The sequence below is a fragment of the Notamacropus eugenii genome, chromosome 4 (genome assembly GCF_028372415.1).
Source record: "Notamacropus eugenii isolate mMacEug1 chromosome 4, mMacEug1.pri_v2, whole genome shotgun sequence".
NCBI classification, from domain to species: Eukaryota; Metazoa; Chordata; class Mammalia; order Diprotodontia; family Macropodidae; genus Notamacropus; species Notamacropus eugenii.
The window spans coordinates 403460818-403481972 of NC_092875.1; the positions used below are offsets into that span (position 1 = coordinate 403460818).

General features: G+C 38.5%; 1 long non-coding RNA gene across 1 annotated transcript in view; it reads right to left on the reverse strand.

The window, feature by feature from the left end:
* The window catches only part of LOC140501713 (uncharacterized), a 41117-nt gene that overhangs the window by 16295 nt on the left and 3667 nt on the right, over window positions 1–21155 (reverse strand). The window contains exon 2 of the long non-coding RNA XR_011966330.1: window positions 1780–1890. This is a non-coding gene — a long non-coding RNA (uncharacterized lncRNA). The remainder of the gene's footprint in view (window positions 1–1779; window positions 1891–21155) is intronic.

Consider the following 21155-nt stretch of genomic DNA (forward strand, 5'->3'; position numbering starts at 1 on the left):
ACCTCATTTCTCCTTCAAAAGTCCTTATTTCTTCTTATTTCTATTTTCTCACAAACTTGTCTCCTATTAATTTATATCATCAATAGACTCATTCATTGCATTCATCACCTCTTATTTGAACTGTTGTCATAGCCTCCAGGCTCTCAGGCTCAATTCCCTAGACTCTGCCTTCTGCATGAGTACCAAAATAATCTTCCTACGTCACAGTGAAGACTCTGGTAGTTTCCTGTTCAAGAACCTTCATTTGCTTCCTACAGGGCCCCAGCAAAACATATGAAGTCATCAGTCTGGTATTTATAGCTCTCTGTAATTTATTGACAATCTAACTTTCCAGACCTTTTTTTCATATTACTTCTCTTTACTCTTGAGATTCCATACAAATGGCCATCTGTTTCCCTAAACTCACCATTCTATTTCCACTCTCTTTGCATTTGCGCCCTGTACTCCATACCTGGAATTACTTAATCCTCAATTCTCCCTCTTAGAATTCCTGTGACTTTCATCTCAGGTTGGGTGGTCATTCCTTTATGAATCCTTTCTTTATAACTCCCCTCCCTCAATTGTTAGTGCTGTCTCCTACATCAAATCACCTACTACTTACAAACGTATATTTTACTATCCTCCCAATAGATTATAAACCTCTTGATGACAAGGATCTTTTTGTTTTTCTTTTTATCCTGTACCATAGGATTGCATATGATTGTATCCTATACATTATACATTGAAGAGAGTGGCAGAAGTCTTTTGGTCAAATAAAGGAATTCTTGGTGATGTTTTTCCCCCTCTCTATGCACATTAGCAACTGCTTTACAACATAAAAGAGCCTTGTGCCTAGTAGACCCTTAGTAAATGTTTGTTAAATTACACTGAGTTATGATCCTGTTGAAATGTCTTCAATGCCATCCCATGTTTATTTACATAAATTACCCATTTAATACAGGTTGAACCATGTTTTCGATTTGGGTCATGTGATTCTTAGTAGCACTGGATGTCTAATGGACATCTTAAACTCAATACGTCCAAAACAGAAATCATCATTTTTCCCCCTTTATCTTTTCCTCACCTCCTGCCTTCCCTCTTGTACTGTAAAGGACAACAGAAACCTCATAGTCCCTCTGGCTCACAACCTAGGAGTCATCCCCTTCTGCTTACTATCTCTCATTCCCCCACATCCAAGTTATTGACAAGGTCTATAGATTTCATCTCTGTAACAGCTCTCTAAAAGGCCCCCTTCTCACTTCTGACACTGCCACCACTCTACTGTAGGCCCTTGTCACCTCACATCTGGACTATTGTAACAGCCTCCTGGCGGGTCTGCCTGCCTCAAGTCTCTCTCCATTCCAATCCATCCTTTATCTAGGTGCCAAAGTAGTTTTCCTAAAGCACAGGTGCGCTTATGTCACCTCCCTACTCAGTAAACTGCAGAGGCTTCCTGTGACCTCCAGGAACAAATTTAAAATGCTCTGTTTGGTATCCAAAACTTTTCATAATCCAGCACCCTCCTACCTTTCCAATCTTCTTATACCTTACTCCCCACCATATAGTCTATAATGTAGTGAGGCTGGCCTCCTGGCTTTTGCTTGAATATGACTCTCCATCTCTTGGCTCCAGGAATTTTCTCTAGCTGTCCCGAATGCCTAGAACACTCTCCCTCTTGCTCTGACTACTGCCTTGTTTGTTTTCCTTTAAGTCCCAACTAAAACTTCTCCTTCTACAGGAAGCCTTCCCTAACTACTCTTAATTGCAGTACCTCCCCTCTGTTAATTATTTCCTACTTACCTTGTATACAACTTGCTTGGTATCTATTTGCTTGTCTCCCTCATTATAAGCTCCTCGAGGACAGAGACTGTTTTTTGCTTCTTTTTGTATCCCCAAAACTTCATACAGTGCCTGAAACATAGTATATACTTAAAAAATGTTTATTTCATTGAATGAACAAATCATCATTTCATCTCATTTGGACCCATTGAAACCTCATGTTGTACCTAGCATGCTCATAAAATCATAGATTTATACCTGAAAAGGACCTCTAAGTCCATCTGACTCGCATACCTAATTTTACCACTGAGGAAACTGAGGTTTGGAGAAGTTAAGTGACCTAGTAAAGTTCACACAGCTTGTTAGGTGTTAGAAGTGGGATTCAGATCTAGATCTTTTTCACTACAATTCTAGCATTCTATCCACTTATGAGTTGAAGGCCAAATCCCATTCGCCTCTTATTTTTGTATGGTCCCGTAAGCTTTCCCTGCAAACTGTGTCACTAACTGTAAAAAAACAGGCAGCAAGCCATATTTGGCCTTCTTACTGTAGTCTGCCAACCCCTGAATCCACACTGTCTTTCAAAATATGTATTCCTTCTGGCTGTGCTTCTAATTTACCAGTCTTTATGACCATGTTTTCATGGTTCCATGTATTGATGCCCCTCCATTGCCCTTTTGGTTTTTTTAGCTCCTTTTGTGTATTGTCTTTCCCAATTAGATTGCAAGCACCTGTGGAGCAGGGACTGTTGTTCCTGTTGGTTATATTTGTATCCTCAGTGTTTGGCACATAATAGTTGTTTTAAAAATGTTTATTAATTTGGATGATTGGATTAGTGTTGTGCATGACCCTTAGTAAGAGCTAAATAAATGCTTGTTGTCTAGTTTGCTATTAGTTAACAGGGTACACAATTTTTAAAAGGTTATGACAGCTCCATCTCAAATCATGACTTGCAGTCTTTTTTTATGCAACCGAAGAATATGAGCTGAATGCTTTGTATTTTCATTGCTGCCAAGTGAAACACAAAGAATGTAGGATCAGGAGTTAAAAGCTTGGGGTCTTGCCATGTAGGCATGTTACTTTACCCCTATGGTGCTCAGGGTCTTTTACTATAAAATAGGTGCCAGACTAGTTGATTTCTTAAGGGCCCTTCCAACTCGAATATTCTGAAAACCGGGAACTTAGATATACAATATGTACAAATATTCCATGTTGCTCAAAGCAGCCCAAAGTTCTGGGAGAGTTCAAGTTCCTGTTATGCTCCTTTGGTTTAAGCCCTTGTGCTAAGTTAGATGTTCCAATGTCACAAAGAGCTCATTGTTTCACCCCCAAAGACTGGGTAGAGCTGAGGTGCAGCACAGTTTTTATAGTAACTAAAATACTCATTCTGCAAATATTGGTTTTTTTCCTTCCATTTTTCTCTCTGTGAAAAAAAACATATTTTCACAAAACGCGTCCCCTTCGCTACCCCCAAAAAATGCCTGTCTTATTTTTAAGCAATTCTGCAGATTGTGTTTGCTGAGCAGTGCCAAATGAGAGTTCTTTTGACTTGTTTAGTTTGAGGACTTGATTCATAAAACTTGGCACAAAAGGCACATTATGGTAATTATACCTTGAAGAGTTTCACTAAGAATGTTGCAAAGGGGGAAAAAGTACATTGGAATCATGTAGCAACAGATTGGTTGGCCTATTAGAGGTTATTATAGCCTTCCTCTGTCCCCTGGTCTCGACCTGGCTAGATAAAACAAAGAGATGCTTACAGGGAAAATCCTAGGACTGACAAGTCAGTTCCTGCCATGGTGGTGACATAGCATTTGAAAGTGGCATTTGGAAGGGAAGCACATTGCCTGAGTTACAAAGCAACTGCATGTCATTTGTAGCTGCTCCAGGCTTTTAATTAAAAAAGAAAAAAAAGAGAGAGAGAGAAAAACCCCACAACAACCAGACCTAGCTCCTAAGTAAAAAAAACAAAACAAACTTATTAATTGAGATAGAAATATCAATAAAATTCTGGTTTCCCTAGATACCCGTACAAACATGTGGTGTTGAAATACTGAGTTGAATTTAGCAAAGTTGCTAGAAAAAAGTTTGGTTCCATAAAGTTGTGATTAGAAAAGTCACTTGTTCATCTCAGAAAAAATAGTATCTAGTCCATTTGGTGTCCATTTCTCAAGAAGAGCAGCCAGTAAGTCATGAATGCACTCAAACATCACTCAGTCCTGCTAGGCTATGGAAGTTATAACACTGATTACTTAGAATGAACTTTCAGGTCTAAGACTTTTGCTAGGGATGCTTGGGAAGAAGGTCCTTGAAATGCTATTTTCCGTTAATAAGAAGGGTGAGGCAATTCAGCCCTGACCATGAGAACTCTGTTAGTGGGGTAGAGTTTTTATTTTTTGCTTGATCATTTGGATCTCTGAATCTACCATTGTCAAGTGATAGAGAAACAGTCATTTACCTTTAGAATATTTGCTAGAGTATTTAGATCAAAGCAGGCCCATCATCATTCTTTGCTCCTACTTCCCTTTCCTTCTTCCTGACACACATTTTTAAGGGACTCAGGAATTTATCCATTGAATCATATAAACTAGGATTTTAAAAGAACCGTGGAAGGAATCTGGTCCAAACTTCTTATTCCCAAACCATACCCCTTAATATAGGAATTACTTCTACATTCTCCCAAAATGTTTTGGTCACACTTGCCTAAAGCAAAAACTTATTGTTGGTAAATAAAAAGGATTGATTCACCTGGACATGAGCATCATATTTGTCCTTTACTCCAGTGGAGCTGTGATCTCATCATTTTGGATAATTCCTCCACCAGTACTTCTCACAACTCATTCATATATGCTCATCCCATGTAATTCCTATCCATAACCACTACCAAATATCCTACAGGGAGTCCTCATTAGAGTAGTAATTCTTGCTATACATCACTTGACATGGCATGGGTACCAGCTGTTTATTCCTAGCTTCCTTTTTAAAATATTTAGTATTTTATTTTTCTCCCAATTACATGTAAAACAATTTTAAACATTCATTTTTAAAACTTTGAGTTCCGAATTCTCTCTCTTCCTCCCTTCCCATCCCTCCCCTATTGAGAAGGCAAACAATTTGATACAGGTTATACATGTGTAGTAATGCAAGACATTTCTATGTTAGTCATATTGTGACAGAAAAAATAGAGCAAAAAAAAACTCAAGAAAATAAAGTAAAAAAGTATGCTTCAGTCTATATTCAGACACCAATAGCTCTTTCTCTGGGTAAGGATAGCATTTTTCATCATAACTCCTTCAGTATTGTCTTAGATCATTGTATTGCTGAGAACAGCTAAGTCATTCACAGGTGATTATCTCACAATATTGCTGCTACTTTGCACAGGGTACATTTCACTTTGCATCAGCTTATGTAAATCTTTTCAGGTTTTTCTGAAAGCATCCTGCTTGTCATTTCTTATAGCACAGTAGTATTCTATCATAATCACATAGTAAAATTTGGTAAACCATTCCCCAGTTGATGGGTATCCCTTCAATTTTCAATTCTTTGCCACCAGAAAAGAACTGTTATAACTATTTTTGTACATAGAAGTCCTTTTCCTTTAAAAAAATCTTTTGGGATGAACATGTAATAGTAGTATTGCTAGGTCAAAGGCTATACATAATTTTATAGCCCTTTGGGCACAATTCCAAATTGCTCTACAGATTGTTTGAATTAGTTCACAACTACTCCAACAGTACATTAATGTCTTATTTTTTACCACATCCCCTCCATCATTTGTCATTTACCTTTTCTGTCCTATTAGCCCATTTAATAGGTATGAGGTAGTACCTTAGAATTATTTTAATCTGCATTTTTCTAATTAATAGTGAGTTATAGCATTTTTTTATATGGCTATCAATAACTTTTATTACTTCATCTGAAAACTCTTCATATCTTTTGGTCATTTATCAGTTGGGGAATGGCTTTTATTTTTATAAATTTGACTTAGTTCTCTCTATGTTTGAAAAATGAGGCCTTTATCAGAGAAACTTGCTTCAAAATTCTTTTCACAGTTACTATTGTTAACTGTGTTTCCCTCAATCCTATTTCCTCCCCTGTTTATTCTATTCTCTCTCTCCTTTCACCCTGTCCCTCCTCACAAGTGCTTTGCTTCTCTGACTGCCCCCTGCCCCAATCTGCCCTCTCTTCTATCACCTCCCCCTTTCTCTTATCCCCTTCCATCCTAGATAGATTTCTATGCCAATTGAGTGTGTATGCTATTGCCTCTTTGAGACAATTCCAATGAGAGTAAGGTTCATTCACTCCCCCTTACCTCCCCTCCTTCTCCTCCACTGTAAAAACTTTGTTTTGCCTCTTTTATGTGAGATGTTACCACATTCCACCTCTCCCTTTTCCTTTCTCCCAGTACATTCCTCTCTTACCCCTTAATTTTATTTTCTTAGATATCATCCCTTCATATTCAGCTTACACCTGTGTCCTCTATCTATATATGCTCCTTCTAACTTTCCTTATAATTAGAAAGTTCTTATGTATCATCTTCCCATGTAGGAATGTAGAGAATTTAATCCTATTAAGTCCCTTATGATTTTTTTTCCTGTTTACCTTTTTAGACTTCTCTTGAGTCTTGTATTTGAAAGTCACATTTTCTATTCAGCTGTGGTCTTTTCATCAAGAATGCTCAAAAGTCCTCTATTTCATTGAATGTCCACTTTTTCTCCCCTGAAAGATTATACTCAGTTTTCCTTGGTAGGTGATTCATGGTTGTAATGAACACTCCTCTGCCCTCATATTATAAGTTCCCTGATCCTTTATTGCAGAAGCTGCTAAATCTTGTGTTATCCTGACCATGGCTCCATGATACTTGAACTGTTTCTTTCTGGCTGCTTGCAATATTTGCTCCTTTATGTCTAGAGCTCTAGAATTTGGCTATAATATTCCTGGGAGTGTTCATTTTGGGATTTCTTTGATTTCAATTTCTATTTTACCCTCTGGTTCTAGAACATCAGGACAGTTTTCCTTGATAATTTCTTAAAAGATGATGTTTAGGCTCTTTCTTTGATCATGGCTTTCAGGTAGTCTAGTAATTTTCACATTATCTCTCCTGGATTGATTTTCCAAGTCAGTTGTTTTTCCAATGAGATATTTCACATTGTCTTCTATTTTTTTTTTATTTTTAGGTTTTATTTTATCATTTTTTGATTTCTCATAAACTCATTAGCTTCCATCTGCTCATTTCTAATTTTTAAGGAATTGTTTTCTTCAGTGAGCTTTTATACCTCATTTTCCATTTGGCCAATTCTACTTCTTAAGGACTTCTTTTTCAGTAAATTTTTGTGCCTTTTTTTCTTTTTGTCTAATTCTGTTTTTTGAGGCATTCTTATCCTCATTGACTTTTTTTTTCAGCCAAAGTAAAATTTAATATCTGCCATATTTGATAGAAGCTTAAGGAATCTGAGCATTTGTGATGCTTATATTGCCATGCGGGCCAGATAGACTCTGAACCTCTGTGATGGGCCACATTGAATCTGAGCACCTTCATGGAGAAAAGATAGATCTTATATACAGAAAAATGCATAGGGATCTAGGATTGGCCAAATAGTCTGGGGTAACTAGAGGAAGAGTTTAGGGAGTGTCTTGATGGGAACAGACAATAGAAGGCTAGACTATTTTAAGGGTAACAGATTTGGGCATAGATATTTTGATAGGATTAAGGGTGGGAAATAGCTGGGGCAATTGGACAAAGCGATAATGAAAGGTTTATGGTCTCAGGCAAATGCCAGACCAAGTGGGAAGATTAAAGGAGAGTTCAAGGGGGTTCCCAGAACCTGTACTTTTGGCTTTTTTTTTTAACCTTTTTTTACCATTTGGCCTAGTCTATTTTTTTAAGGTGTCATTTTCTTCAGTATATTTTTGTGTGTCCTTTACCAAAATTTAAACTTGTTTTTCCATGATTTTCTTGCATTACTCTCATTTCTCTTCTCAATTTTTCCTTTACCTCTCTTACTTGATTTTCAAAATCCTTTTTGAGCTCTTCCGTGGACTGAGACAAATTCATATTTTTCTCTGAGGCTTTGGATGTAGGAGCTTTGATTTTATTATCTTTTCTGAGTGTGTGCTTTGATCTTCCTCATCACTGTAGTAACTTTCTATGGTCAGAATTTTTTTTTTCTGTTGTTTGTTCATTTTCCTAGCCCATTACTTGATTTTTAACTGTTTGTTAAAGTAGGGTACTCTCCAGGGTGGAGGGCAAACTGTCCCTAGCTTCATGGTTTTTGTACAGCTGCTTTGAGAGATACTTCTAGGTACCTTTAAATTTTCAGTTCTTCCAAGGTAGTATGATCTAAGGAGAGGTGTTTACTATTCTCCCTGCCTGTGCTCTGGTCCGTGAGAGACCATAAGAACTCTTTTCTGCCTTGGAATTGTGATGAGGGTCACCCTCCATTGCTGCTGCAAGCTCTGCTGTGCTAATGCTCCCCTCCTGGGACTACCATCCAGGACTGAGACCCAGATTCAAGTATGGGCAAAGCAACAGAGTCCTGCCTCAGTGCTAGCAAAAAAACTCTTAATCTCCTTCTGACCAGTTGTTCAACCATCTCACCATCTGTGGGCTGAAAGCTCAGGAAGCAACCACTTTCCCAAAGTCTTCTCCTGGTTTGTGGAGGCCAGGGCTATGCTGGTGGGGCCTGCACTGAACTGCATTCCACTCTGACTTGGGTATGATAGACTTTTCCCGCTGACCTTCCAAGTTGTCTTTGATGTCTGTGGGGTGAGAGGTATAGAAAGAGCCATTTCTATCAGTGATTCAGCTGCTCTGAGGCCTGCTCCTGCATTGCTGGGGCCCACTCTGAATTGGTGCGGCCTCTGCTGGACTGAGTTCCTCTCTCACCCTGGTGCAACAGACCTTTCTTGCCAACCCCAAATTGTCTTATGCTGGAAATTTGTTTCACTCTATTTTTTTGTGGGTTCAGCTGTTTTAGAATTTGTTTGGAGTCATTTAAAGGTATTTGGAGGAGCTTGCGGGACAGCTTATATGCAAACCTGCTTTTACTCTGCCATCTTGGCTCTGTCCCTCTTATTCCTAGCTTTCATTACAAGTCTGCCTCATATTATGCTCATACTTCTCTCTGATGATAATCTTTAAAACACTTCTGCACAATTCTTCATTGATAATATACTGCAGCCTGTTTACTCTCTATTGTCCTGGGGGTGACCTGAAACTTAATTTTTTGTAGACTGTTATATTCCATGACTCATTGCCATACAGCATCCCTAGGAGACTATTAATACTAAAAATATGGGATATGGTTTCAGGGTAAAAATTTTGAGTCATTAAAAACACTGTGCAGTTGCCCAAAGACAATCCAGACTCTTTTCCTTTGACTATTCAATCCTCGATCCAGCTTATTGCTTATCTACAGTATTTGTCCAGATACATTGGGTTGTCCAAAATCTGGACAATAGATAATACTTGGTTTTTTCAAGTGTGCTCAGTTAGGTTGACCTCTTATGTGTTAATCTGAATCTCATTTAGGGGGTATTGCAATGCTCCAGGTCTCAATGAAGATTTTTCATAACAAAATGAAATGATGAACATGGTTTTTCAATGAAATCCTACTTTCAGAGTCCTTCCCCTTTCCTTCCCAAGGAGACATTTGTAGCTGATGAGTTTGCCTGCTGACACATAGAGAGTGTGGACATCAGAAGAAGATTTTCATTCTTATTTACAATAAAGTTTGCTGGTGGCTTTTGAGCATTTCTAATTTTGGTCTTCTACAAGGTGAAGAGAAGGGCTAAGAAAATGGAGCTTTTACCCCAGGAAGGGAAACTGAAAGGAGCCAGGAGAGGAAGAAGAAGAAGGAAGAAACTGTCGATCAGTGGAAGAATGAAAAAAAACACACCAAAAAAACCAAAACTAGAGATATATCAGCTCTCCCAGAGAGAATGCAACAAACAATAAGTGATGAAAAAGAACCTGTAGATCATCCAGTTTAACCCCCTCATTTTGTAGGTAAAGAAATAGGATCAAGGAAGTGACATGACTTGTCCATGGTCCTCTGAGTTAGTCTCAGAGAAAGCTCTGCCACCCAGCCTCCAGACGCCAAGGAATACACTCTCCTACCCATCATGATAAAAAATCCTGTCATTTGTCCAAACTGTTTAAGGAGCAAAAATATTACACTAGCAAATCCAGTGGGCTTATTTTCAAGAGTAAATCATTCCACATAATTGAGAGAGACCAAAGACAGAGAAAAAGGTTATGACCAATGGGAGTTTTTAGTGATCCCTTTCCAAGTGCTCATAAAGCAAATGTATGTCTTTTTTTTGTAAAATATGTTGAGGACATGGGGGCATGGACTAGTTCTATGATGCTGTCACTACAGGGAACAACCAAATGAAAAAAATTCCTCCATCAATGCAGATAGGTACCTTCTTTGTGTCTTAGAGAATTAGAGAGCTACCCATAGCACTAGGAGATCAAGTGATTTGCTCAGGGTCACACTGTCAGTACATGTCAAGTCCAATCCAAATTGAATCCAAATTGTCCTGGTTTTAAGCCACCCCTCTATCCATTTTACCAACATATATACCTACATACACACATGTGTCTATATGTATGTATATAGCAATACATCGTACCCATACACACCAGACATGCATATGCATTTTACATGCAGTGCGATTTACACTCACCTATGTAAATACATATCTGTGTGCATATACCCACATACAAATATATTCATCATACACAATATAGTGTGCATGTATTTATACATGTATGTATTATAATGATGTAAATATATGCATGTTAGATACATGTACATTATGCATACCATGTATATACATATATGAATGAAACTTATGTGTGTATATGAATATCTTTACATACAAAATATTTATAGTATGCATTGAAAATATTTAAATATATGTAATAATAATAATAATACAGCTAGGTGGCACAGTGGATAGAGTGCCAGACCTGGAGTCTGGAAGGCTCATCTTCCTAAATCCAAATCCAGCCTCAGACACTTACTAGCTGTGCGACCCTGGGCAAGGCACTTAATGCTGTTTGCCTGTTTCCTCATCTATAAAATGAGTTGGAGAGGGAGACTGCAAACTACTCTAGTATCTTTGCCAAGAAAAACCCAAAATGAGGTCACAAAAGGTGGACAGGATTAAAAAATGACTGAACAACAAGAAATAATAGCACCATTTAAGTAATGATGACTATGTGATAGGCACTGTACTAAGTGCTTTATATGTATTGTCTCATCTGATTCTCACAACCATGATGTTCTTATTCTCCCCATTTTACAAGTGAGGAAACTGAGGCAAAACAGAGGTTAGATGACTTTCCCAGGGCCATACAGATAGTAAAGATGTTTGAGGCTGAATCTGAATTTGTCTTCACATGTAATTATTTACTACAGAATTTCTTCTTCTAGCAAAGATCTTGAAGGAAAGTGGGTATCCATTAATTGGAGATGGGCTAAACTAATTGTGGTGTATGAAACTAATGGAATATTATTGCACTGTAAGTATTGAAAATATCCAGAGAAGCTTGGGAGGATTTGTATGAACTGGTTCAGAACAAAGTAAACTGATAAGTGGATCAGGGAGATCATAGATAAAATAGGTGCCAAAATCTACTTTGGCTATGGGGTTCCCATATTGGGAGTTTCCTATACTGGTCATGTATTTTGACCAGATCTGAGAATGGTCAGAGGAAGGAATGCAGGTTCTCTGGAGGTATGAAACAATGTCATTTTGGGGATAGTGAAAGAGACAAAATGAAACTTAGGGAGCACATTACAAAAACCACTGAATAGAAACTACTAAACAATATAGTTCCCTGAAGCAAAACTAAAATCCATAGGGTGAAGCTTTAAGAAATGTATTTTGTTTGGGTCACAGTCAAGAACTATCTAATTATTGGAAAGATTCAAAATGGAAGTGTCTCATAGAGAGGTTGAAATGTTATCCATGCTCCAGAGCCTCTGGTTCCCTGGGTTTTAATTTCATTGATCCCAGTACACGTATAGAGTTTGGTCCTGACTCTAAGCCCTAATATTCTATGCTTGTATATAGGAATTAATGGAATTCAACTCTGGTTTCCTACTAATTATATTAGCACCCTTACTCATTTTGATTATAAGCCATAAAGTGAATTAAGGCAAAATATGGAGTAGACTTTGGGAGAAGGAATGGGGAATAATAAAAAATATGTGATCCATCTATGTAATTTGCATGTTTATTTTGCTAAAGTATGTGTTAGGAAAATGGAGAATAAGTGAAACATGGTGGAGTACAGAAAACATATTATGTGATGTTTGGGAACTGAACTAAGGAAAACTCAGAATTCAAAAAGGCAAATTAATTTAGCATATTTGGCAAGATGCAAGTTCTCAAAATTCAGCACTACATTGATCAGAAAATGTTATCACCTGAGTGACTTAGACATTGACCTAACTGATAGCAGGGGACTGGACCAGATGAGTGTTTGAAATCTCTTCCAACACTATGATTCCATGTCTGTTTCTTGATACTATGATGTCACCTGGGAGTAAAACAACTTGTCCATGTCTACAGATGGATTAATTATCACAACCTCTGGGAAAATATAAATGGTTTCAGGATGTCTGGAGCAATTTATGAACTTTTTGCTGTTACATTCCATCATCCCACTGGAGAAAACTCTTGTCTAAAAGCCAGTGAAACCTCTTGATACGAAGCTAACTTCATATTTTAACAGAATCAAACCAAGTCTTTCTCCCCCACACACATATTCACATCCCCAAGTAGCTTTTCCAAGTTAGCTTTCATGGGAATCCATATGTTTGAAAGTCTCAAGAACCTACCTGTTAAGTAGCAATTTTTTTCCTTTTCTTTTTAAAACAATTTAAAAAAAATTTTTTTTTCATTTTATATCATTGTTACTTCAATAGAAGTCTTTGGAATAAATGACCCAAATCAGGCTCAAAGAGAAATCAACACATGGGCTATATCTTAAAATGCATGCTTATTCTGCATTGATAGTCCACCACCTCTGCTCTGAGCAACAGGATATATGATTCACAACCAGCTCTTTAAAATCACAATGGGTCACTCCCTTGAACATAAGAGAAAGTATTTTCAGTCTCCCTTTCTTTGGTCACCATCATACAAGCATGATGATTTGTCTGTCACCATATCTTACTTTAATCTAATTTAACTTAATGAACATTCATTCGGTATCTTGTATGTGAAAGGCGCAGCTAGGGAGCATAAAGGATAGAGTCCCAGGCCTGAAGTCTGGAAGGCTCATTTTTCTGAATTCAAATCCAGCCTTAGCCACTTACTAACTGTGTGACCCTGGGTAAGTCACTTAACCCTGTTTGCCTCAGTTTCCTCATGAATAAAATGAGCTAGAGAAGGAAATGGAAAGCCACTCCAGTATCTTTGCCAAGAAAACCCTAAATGAAGTCACAAAGTGTTGGACATCACTGAAAAATGACTGAATAACAGTAGGAACAGCATGTGAAAGACACTTTCCTAACCACCAAAGACAAAATTATGGAAAATAATATAGTCATTGCCCTCAAGAATCTTATAGACTTACCGGTGTTATTTCTATCTTGGATTCTTGAACTCGGGACAAATTGAGAGTGTGAGGATATAAATTAGGACAGCTTCTATGGATTGTTGAAATAGTTTGGAGATTGAGATCATGTGCATTGAGAAAACCAGGAAATTGTGAGGCCAAGATGTTGGAAGGGTGCAGGCACTTGGGTAGAGGAAATTTTAAGCCAGATACTCAGTTTATTAGCGAGATTGGACAGGAAACTGAAGGTTTGTAGGTGTCAGCAACAAGAATCTGGACAGGATGGATTGAATTTTAAAAGAGAAGTGGGGAAAATCCGGAGAGCCTGGCAAATGAGCCAAACCAAGAGAACATTGTGTACAGTGGCGCCAATTTTGTTTTAAGAATGACTTTGAGAGAATAAGCTATTTTGACTATTATTAACACACAAATTAACTCTAAAGGACATCTGAAGAAAGATGTTATCTATAATCAGAAAAAGAACTAATAAATAGAAGTATATATACAATAATTTTACACGATGCTTATATGTATGCACATATATGTGTATGTGTGTATGTGTATATACACACACATATATATATACATACATATACATGTACATACCTATACCTATTTTTGCCTAATGAGAACCACCTCTAGGGCAAGGGGGGAGGGAGGGAGGGAAGAATAAAGAAAATTACATGATAATTTTGTTGTACATTTGAAAGGAATAGCAACTTGTACATAGTAGACTTGCAGTTTCATATCCACTCAACTTTTTTATTGTACTGTGTTATGGAAATACTTGCTTTATGCCATAAATTAAAAACAAAATAAAAGAGAAGTGGTTCCTGATTGATAGTGACTCAGTAAGAAGCTGAACACGGCAATGAGACCAAGGAGGATGCCAAATCCTCCTACTAGTCATATCTGTTACAGGATGTGAGAAGATGAGCAGCCAGTACTGGAAAAGGTGACAGGAGATGCTGGTTTCTTACTGTCTTAGAGAGTTGTATAGAATCCTAAGAAGTTAACTGACTTGGTCAGGATCATACCCAGTATATGTTCCAGATAAGCTTTAAAATCAGGTATTTCTAACTCCATGGCTATTTCTCTGCTTACTACCCCACTATGCTTTTCAGGGGACAGGATAAGTACATTCAAGGCTTTTTGAAGGGTTATTATGTGGAGGAGAGATTAGACTTGCCCCACTTGGCTCTGGAGTGCAAAACTAGGAGAAATGGGTAAAACTTATAGAGATGCTCAATACAAGAAAAAGAATACGCTAATGGAATCAAAGAATTAATAGACCTTTAGAGTTAGCAGGTACTCCAGTTATCATCCAGTTTAACCCCTACCTGAAATGAATCTCATTATAACACTAGTCATGTAGCCTTCACTCTATCTACCTGCTATTTGCTGAAGTAGCCACTCCTCTTTTTTATAGCTCTTATTATTAGGAATTTTTTCCTGACATCAGGCCAAAATTAATATCTCTAAGACAAGAAGGGAAGTGGTCAAATGGGGAAAAAACAGCACAATACCAAATTTCTCATATAAGCATCTGATACTGAAGATATTGCTTGGTTGATTGTTGTCCTTCGTTCTTGAAGAGGACCAAAATGATGTCACCATGATAAAGTGAAGTTTCAATGTGTCCAACTGTGGCTGATCAGACCAATATGAGCTTGGAATGCTCTACCACAGATTGGGCACAGTTAGTCTGTGTGAATATTTGGGGTGGTTACTCCAAATTTGCACATCCTATATTTCCTTTGTGCTGTCTCAATTCTGCCTTGCTCATAAAACATAGCACCATTTCTGATGCGGGCACACTATGCTGAGTGGTCCTGTGCCAGTATCTCCCATGTTGCACAATCAAATCCAAAGTTCTTGAGAGAGAGCTTGAGAGTGTCATTGTACTGCTTCTTCTGATCACCATGTGATCGCCTGCCCCATGTGAGTTCTCCATAAAATGGTCTTTTTGGCAGGTGTACATTTTGCATTCAAACAATATGGTCAGCCCATCGGAGCTGGGCTCTCCAGAGCATAGTTTGAATACTTGACAGTTCAGCTCAAGCAAGGACTTCAGTGTCTGGTACCTTATCCTGCCAGGTGATCCTCAGAATCTTCCTAAGACAGTTGAAATGGAAGCGATTCAGTTTTCTGGCATAGCATTGGTAGACTGCTTCACAGGCATACAACAAGGAGGTCAGCACAATGGCTCTGTAGACCCTCAGTCTGATAGTCTAATACCTCTTCTCTTCCAAACTTTACTTCGGAGCCTCCCAAACACTGAGCTAGCTCTGGCAATGCATACATCAACCTCACTGTCAACATGTACATTCCTGGAAAGCATATTACCAAGGTAAGTGAACTTATCCACAGCATTCAAAACTTCTCCATTTGTTGTAACTGATGGTTCCACATATGTTTTTTTTTTTTAATGTTTCATTTTTTTAAAAATTTTATTTTATTTATATTTTTTTATTTTTAATTTTTAATGTTCTACAGTCACTACCATAAAACTTAGATTTTTCCCCCCTACCTACCCCCTACCACTCCCCTCCCTCCCCAAGACAGCATACAATTCTATATAGGATCTACACATACTTTCCTATTGAATATGTTTTCACTATAGTCATGCTGTGTAGACGAACTAAAATAAATGGAAGAAATCATATAACAAATCAAAACATAATACACACACACACACACACACACACACACACACACAAATGATCTGCTACATTCTGCGAATGAATTCCATAGTTCTTTCTCTGAATGTGGAAGAAATTTTGCCTTGAAGACCATTTGGGAATTTTTTTTTTTTTAAGTTATTCCATTGGTACAAAGTTCCAAGTCTACCAGAAAAAACTCTCGCACACTGTGGTCGTTGCTGTGCACAAAGTTCTCCTGGTTCTGCTCCTTTCCCTCAGCATCAGATCATATAAGTCTTTCCAGGCCTCTTTGAAGTCTTCCTGTTCATCATTTCTTATAGTGCAATAGTACTCCATTATATTCATATACCATAATTTATTCAGCCATTCCCCAATTGATGGGCATCCCCTTGATTTCCAATTTTTGGCAACTACAAAGAGTGCTGCTATAAATATTTTTGTACATGTGGGACCCTTTCCTATTTTTATGATCTCCTCGGGATACAGTCCTAGAAGAGATATTGCTGGGTCAAAGGGTATGCACATTTTTATAGCCCTTTGGGCATAGTTCCAAATTGCTCTTCAGAATGGTTGGATGAGCTCACAACTCCACCAACAATGAATTAGTCTTCCAACTCTCCCACATCCTCTCCAGCATTTATCATTTTCCTGTTCTGTCATGTTTGCAAATCTAATAGGTGTGATGTGGTATCTCAGAGTTGTTTTGATTTGCATCTCTCTAATCAAAAGTGATTTAGAGCATTTTTTCATATAATTATAGATATCTTTAATTTCTTCCTCTGAAAATTGCCTGTTCATATCCTGATGGTTCCACATATGGATGGTATGGTGGTGGCTGATGAAACACTTTGTTTTCTTGGTGTTTATTATTAGGCCAAAAATAGCACAGGCAGCAGAGAATTGATCCATACTTTGTTTCATCTCAGCTTCAGAGGCTGCATTGAATGCACAATCATCTGCAAACAGAAAATCATGCACAAACACTCCCTCTACTTTGGTCTTGACTTGTAGCCTTTCAAATTGAAGAATTTACCATCAGTACAGTAGTTGACCTTGATGCCATGTTCATCCTCATTGAAAGCATTTGACAACATGACTGAAAACATCATGCTAAGAAAGCATGGGAGCAAGCACACAACCCTGTTTCACTCCATGGGTGACTGGGAAGGCACGAGAGCATTGTCCACTACCCAGACCCTGGGCAAACATGCCATCATGAAATTGACATACAATGCTGATGAACTTCTCCAGCCAGCCAAATTTTGACACAATTTTCCAAAAGCCCTCATGACTAACAGTGTCAAAAGCCTTGGTCAGATCTACAAACATTGTGTACAGACCTTGACTCTACTCCTGGCTTTTCTCCTAGAGTTGTTGGGTAACAAACACCATATCAACTGTTCCTCTGCCCTTTCTGAAGCCACATGGGCTCTCAGATATCCCACCATCTTCCCGATGAAGGTTCAGCCTATTAAGGAGGACTGTAGCAAGAATTTTGCCAGTAATGACTAAGAGAGAGACGACCCCCCCACCCTGGTGATTGTTGCAGGACTATCTATTCCCTTTACCTTTATAGAGATGGACAATGGAGACATCCTCGAACTCCTGGAGGACAATCTCCTCTTGCCATATAATCTGGAAAATTTCAGTCAACTTTTGTGTGAGCAATGTTCCCCCTACCTTGTAAATCTCAGCTGGAATAGAATCAGCACTAGGTGCTTTGCCACATGAAAGGAGCCTAATGGCTCTCAAAACCTCTTCTTCAGTTGGAAGTTTAGCTAAGGAGGTATTGACTTCAACCTGAGGTAAAGGGTCAATGGCCTCACCATTGGTTGATGATGGTATGTTGAGAACACTATGGAAATGTTCAGCCCATCTCTCTAGGATCAAGTCCTTATGTAGCTCCATCAGTGCTGAGTAGCTGTGATTCACCATAGATTTTTAGTCCATAACTAGCTTTCAGGGAATCATAAAAGTTCTTTGGATTGTTACCATCAGCATAAAACTGAATTTCATCTGCCTTCTTACTGAGCCAGGAATCCTGCATCTCTCTAAGCTTTGCTTGTCCTTTGCTTTGGTGGATGAACTATCCTGATGGCAAATCCTGTGGAGTTCTCATTTTTCATTTAGCAGCTTCATTTTCATTAAACCAATCTTGGTGTTTGCGAGTTTTCTGACCCAGGTGAGGAAATGCAATGCTGTACACCAAATCTCTGAAAGCTGCCCACTCTTTTCTGCTCCACTGTTGCCAACTCTGTGTTGGCTCAACTTTCCCTCCAAGTTAGCAACAAACTGTTCACACTCAGAGAAGAGCTCTAATTTGTTGACATTAATTCTTCTGTAGTCATTTTGCCTTGGGGGCAGCACTTTTGATGAAAGCGAATATTTGGCTTGGAAAGGATAAGTCTATGATCAGTCCAGCACTCTGCACCACACATTGTCTTTGTCACTCTCACATCTTGTCTGTCTCTTCTTACAATTACATAATCTATTAGATGCCAATGTTTGCTGCAAGGGTGCATCCATGAATCTTTATTGTGTTTAGGTAAATGGAAAACAGTGTTGGTGATGTGATGCACAAGTCTTTAGCAATAAATGACCATTGATGTTGCTGTTTCCAACTCCATTCCTCCCTAGGACTACCTGCAACATCTGGTAGTCAGAGCCTACTCTAGAATTAAAGTCACCCAGAATTATAAGCTTGTCCTCTTTTGGCACATTGACGATAAGGGTCGCTAGGTCTTCATAAAATTTTTCTTTGACCTCATCAAGGTGTGTCATGGTGGGAGTATAGGCACTGACGATGGTGGCATGGCATTTTCCTGTAAGTGGCAATCTCATTGTCATGAGCCTGTCATTCACTCCTTTTGGAAGGTATACCAGCTTGCTGACTAGATTAGTTTTGACTGCAAAACCTAAGCAAGTTTCACAACACTCCCCTTCACTGTGACCACTTCAGAAAAATGTGTATCCACCTCCAACTTCAGCATGTGCCGATGGTGAGTGGAATCATCTTTGCAGATGTTTTTGTATTTTTTTTGTATTTCAACCACAGTGGGATTCCCCACCTGCTGTACTAATTAGGCCAGGGTTGGGTAAGCAGACCAACCAAAGTTTAGGGCACCTTTTCTAGCCCCCTTCATCACACCAGAAGATGAGCAGTGCGATTCTGAAAAGGCTGCTCAGACACCCATAGAGCTGCCAAGTCTCACTGCTGCTTCCAGCAAGAAATGGCCCTATGATCTGGGCCGCCTGTGTGCAGGGTGACTATAGCTCCCAGTGCATCTGCACCTGCTGCTTCATCACTTGTCTGTCACCACAGGACTTTGAGGTATTATAGTAAAATGGTATGGGTGATGCCTTTTGATTCATGCATAGATTGGATTTCAGTGAGGCAGAGTTGCACGAAGTCGTCAGCCTCACTCTCTCCTCCAGAGTCATCATAGTCCAGTGGCAGGACAGAGTCAAGATGGCCAGCGATGACTCAGTATGCAGTGGATGACCTTGCTGTCTGCGATGTCTAACCAAGCTCTAAGCGCTCCACATTGCTTGCTTCAGCTGCCTTCATGGTCATTGGAACAAATTGTTCTCATCTGGTCATCTACCAGGGGAAGTCTTCACATACTTGGGGTAGACACCCCCCTAACTCCCCAGTGGGTTTGAGAACACTTGGTTACCTTTAACTTGGTTGGGCCCATCTGCCAAAATGGTTTACCGGGTGTGGTCTGTGCATGCTGCAGCTTCTTGGAGCCACAGGTGAGAGTTGAATGGAACAGGTAGATACCAAAGGTGAAAAGAGCCCCGAAAAGAGCTTGGCAGCCATCACATCAAAACTACTTCTCCTCCTTGAACACACCCTACACCTTCTATATATACTGAAAATATACAGACAACTAAAACATATACAACAAGGCTATTCCCAGTAGATATATGGGCAAAGAATAGGAGCAAATAATTCTCAAAAGAACTGCAACCTATTAATAATTGTATGGAAGAATGCTCAGAATCACTAATAACAAGAGAAATTAAAACAAAAATAATCTTGAGACTTTACTTTTTATCCAGGAAACTGGCAAAGAAGATCAGAGATGGGAGTAGTCAATGTTGGAGGAGACATGGGAAGACAAGCACATTAGTGCATTGTTGGTGGAGCTGCAAATTATTACAACCATTTTGGAAAGCAATTTGAAATTATGCAAATAAAGTGACTGAAAAGTCTATACCCAGAGATTCTACTAGTAGGCTCATACCCCAAGAATGTCACTAAGAGGAAAGTTTTCATATACACCAAAATGGCCATAGCTCTCTGTGGTAGCAAAGAATTGAAATTACTGCAAATACTCACAAATTAGGAAATGGCTAAATGAATTATGGCACTTGAATGTAATAGAAAATTGCTGTGGTGTAAGAAATGACAAACATAATAAATACAGAGAAGCATGGAAGTATCTAAATGAACTGTCACAAAGGGAAGTACTCAGAGTTTATACATGCATATGTATACATGAATGTGTGTGAGCACACACACATGTAATATCTCACAACCAGATGGAAGAATGATCAAATTGCTAATAATAAGAGAAATTCAAATGAAAATAACGTTATGATTTCACTTTGATAGATAGATGAACATGTGTATATATATGTTTATAAATAATAACTATAATAATGCTCCTTTTTGTATATTATTGTTATTACCCATTAACCACAGCAACTACCCTGAAAAGATGTATTCCTTAGTAATAAATATACATAGCTAGCAAAACACATCAACATATTACCAAGGTGTGAGAATATATATGTTTCATTTTTATCCCACATACATTAATTCTTCTAGGAATTGAAAAATGTCTTATCATTAGTGTTTTGAAGTTACTACTGTTTGCTGTTTTGATCAAAGTTCTGAGATTTTTCAGTTTTCCTTTTTGTTATTGTCATCACATAAATACCTCTAATTCTGCGCTTGTCATCCTGCATCAGTTCATACATATCTTCTATTATCTCCCCAGATCTGCCATATTTGTCATTTTTATGGCACAACAGCATAACATACATATACTACAATTTATTCAGCCATTCCCAAATTGAAGGGCACTATCCCCCCTCCCGCCGCCCAGTTTGTTGCTGCTATGAAAAGTTGGTGTAGATATTCTTGT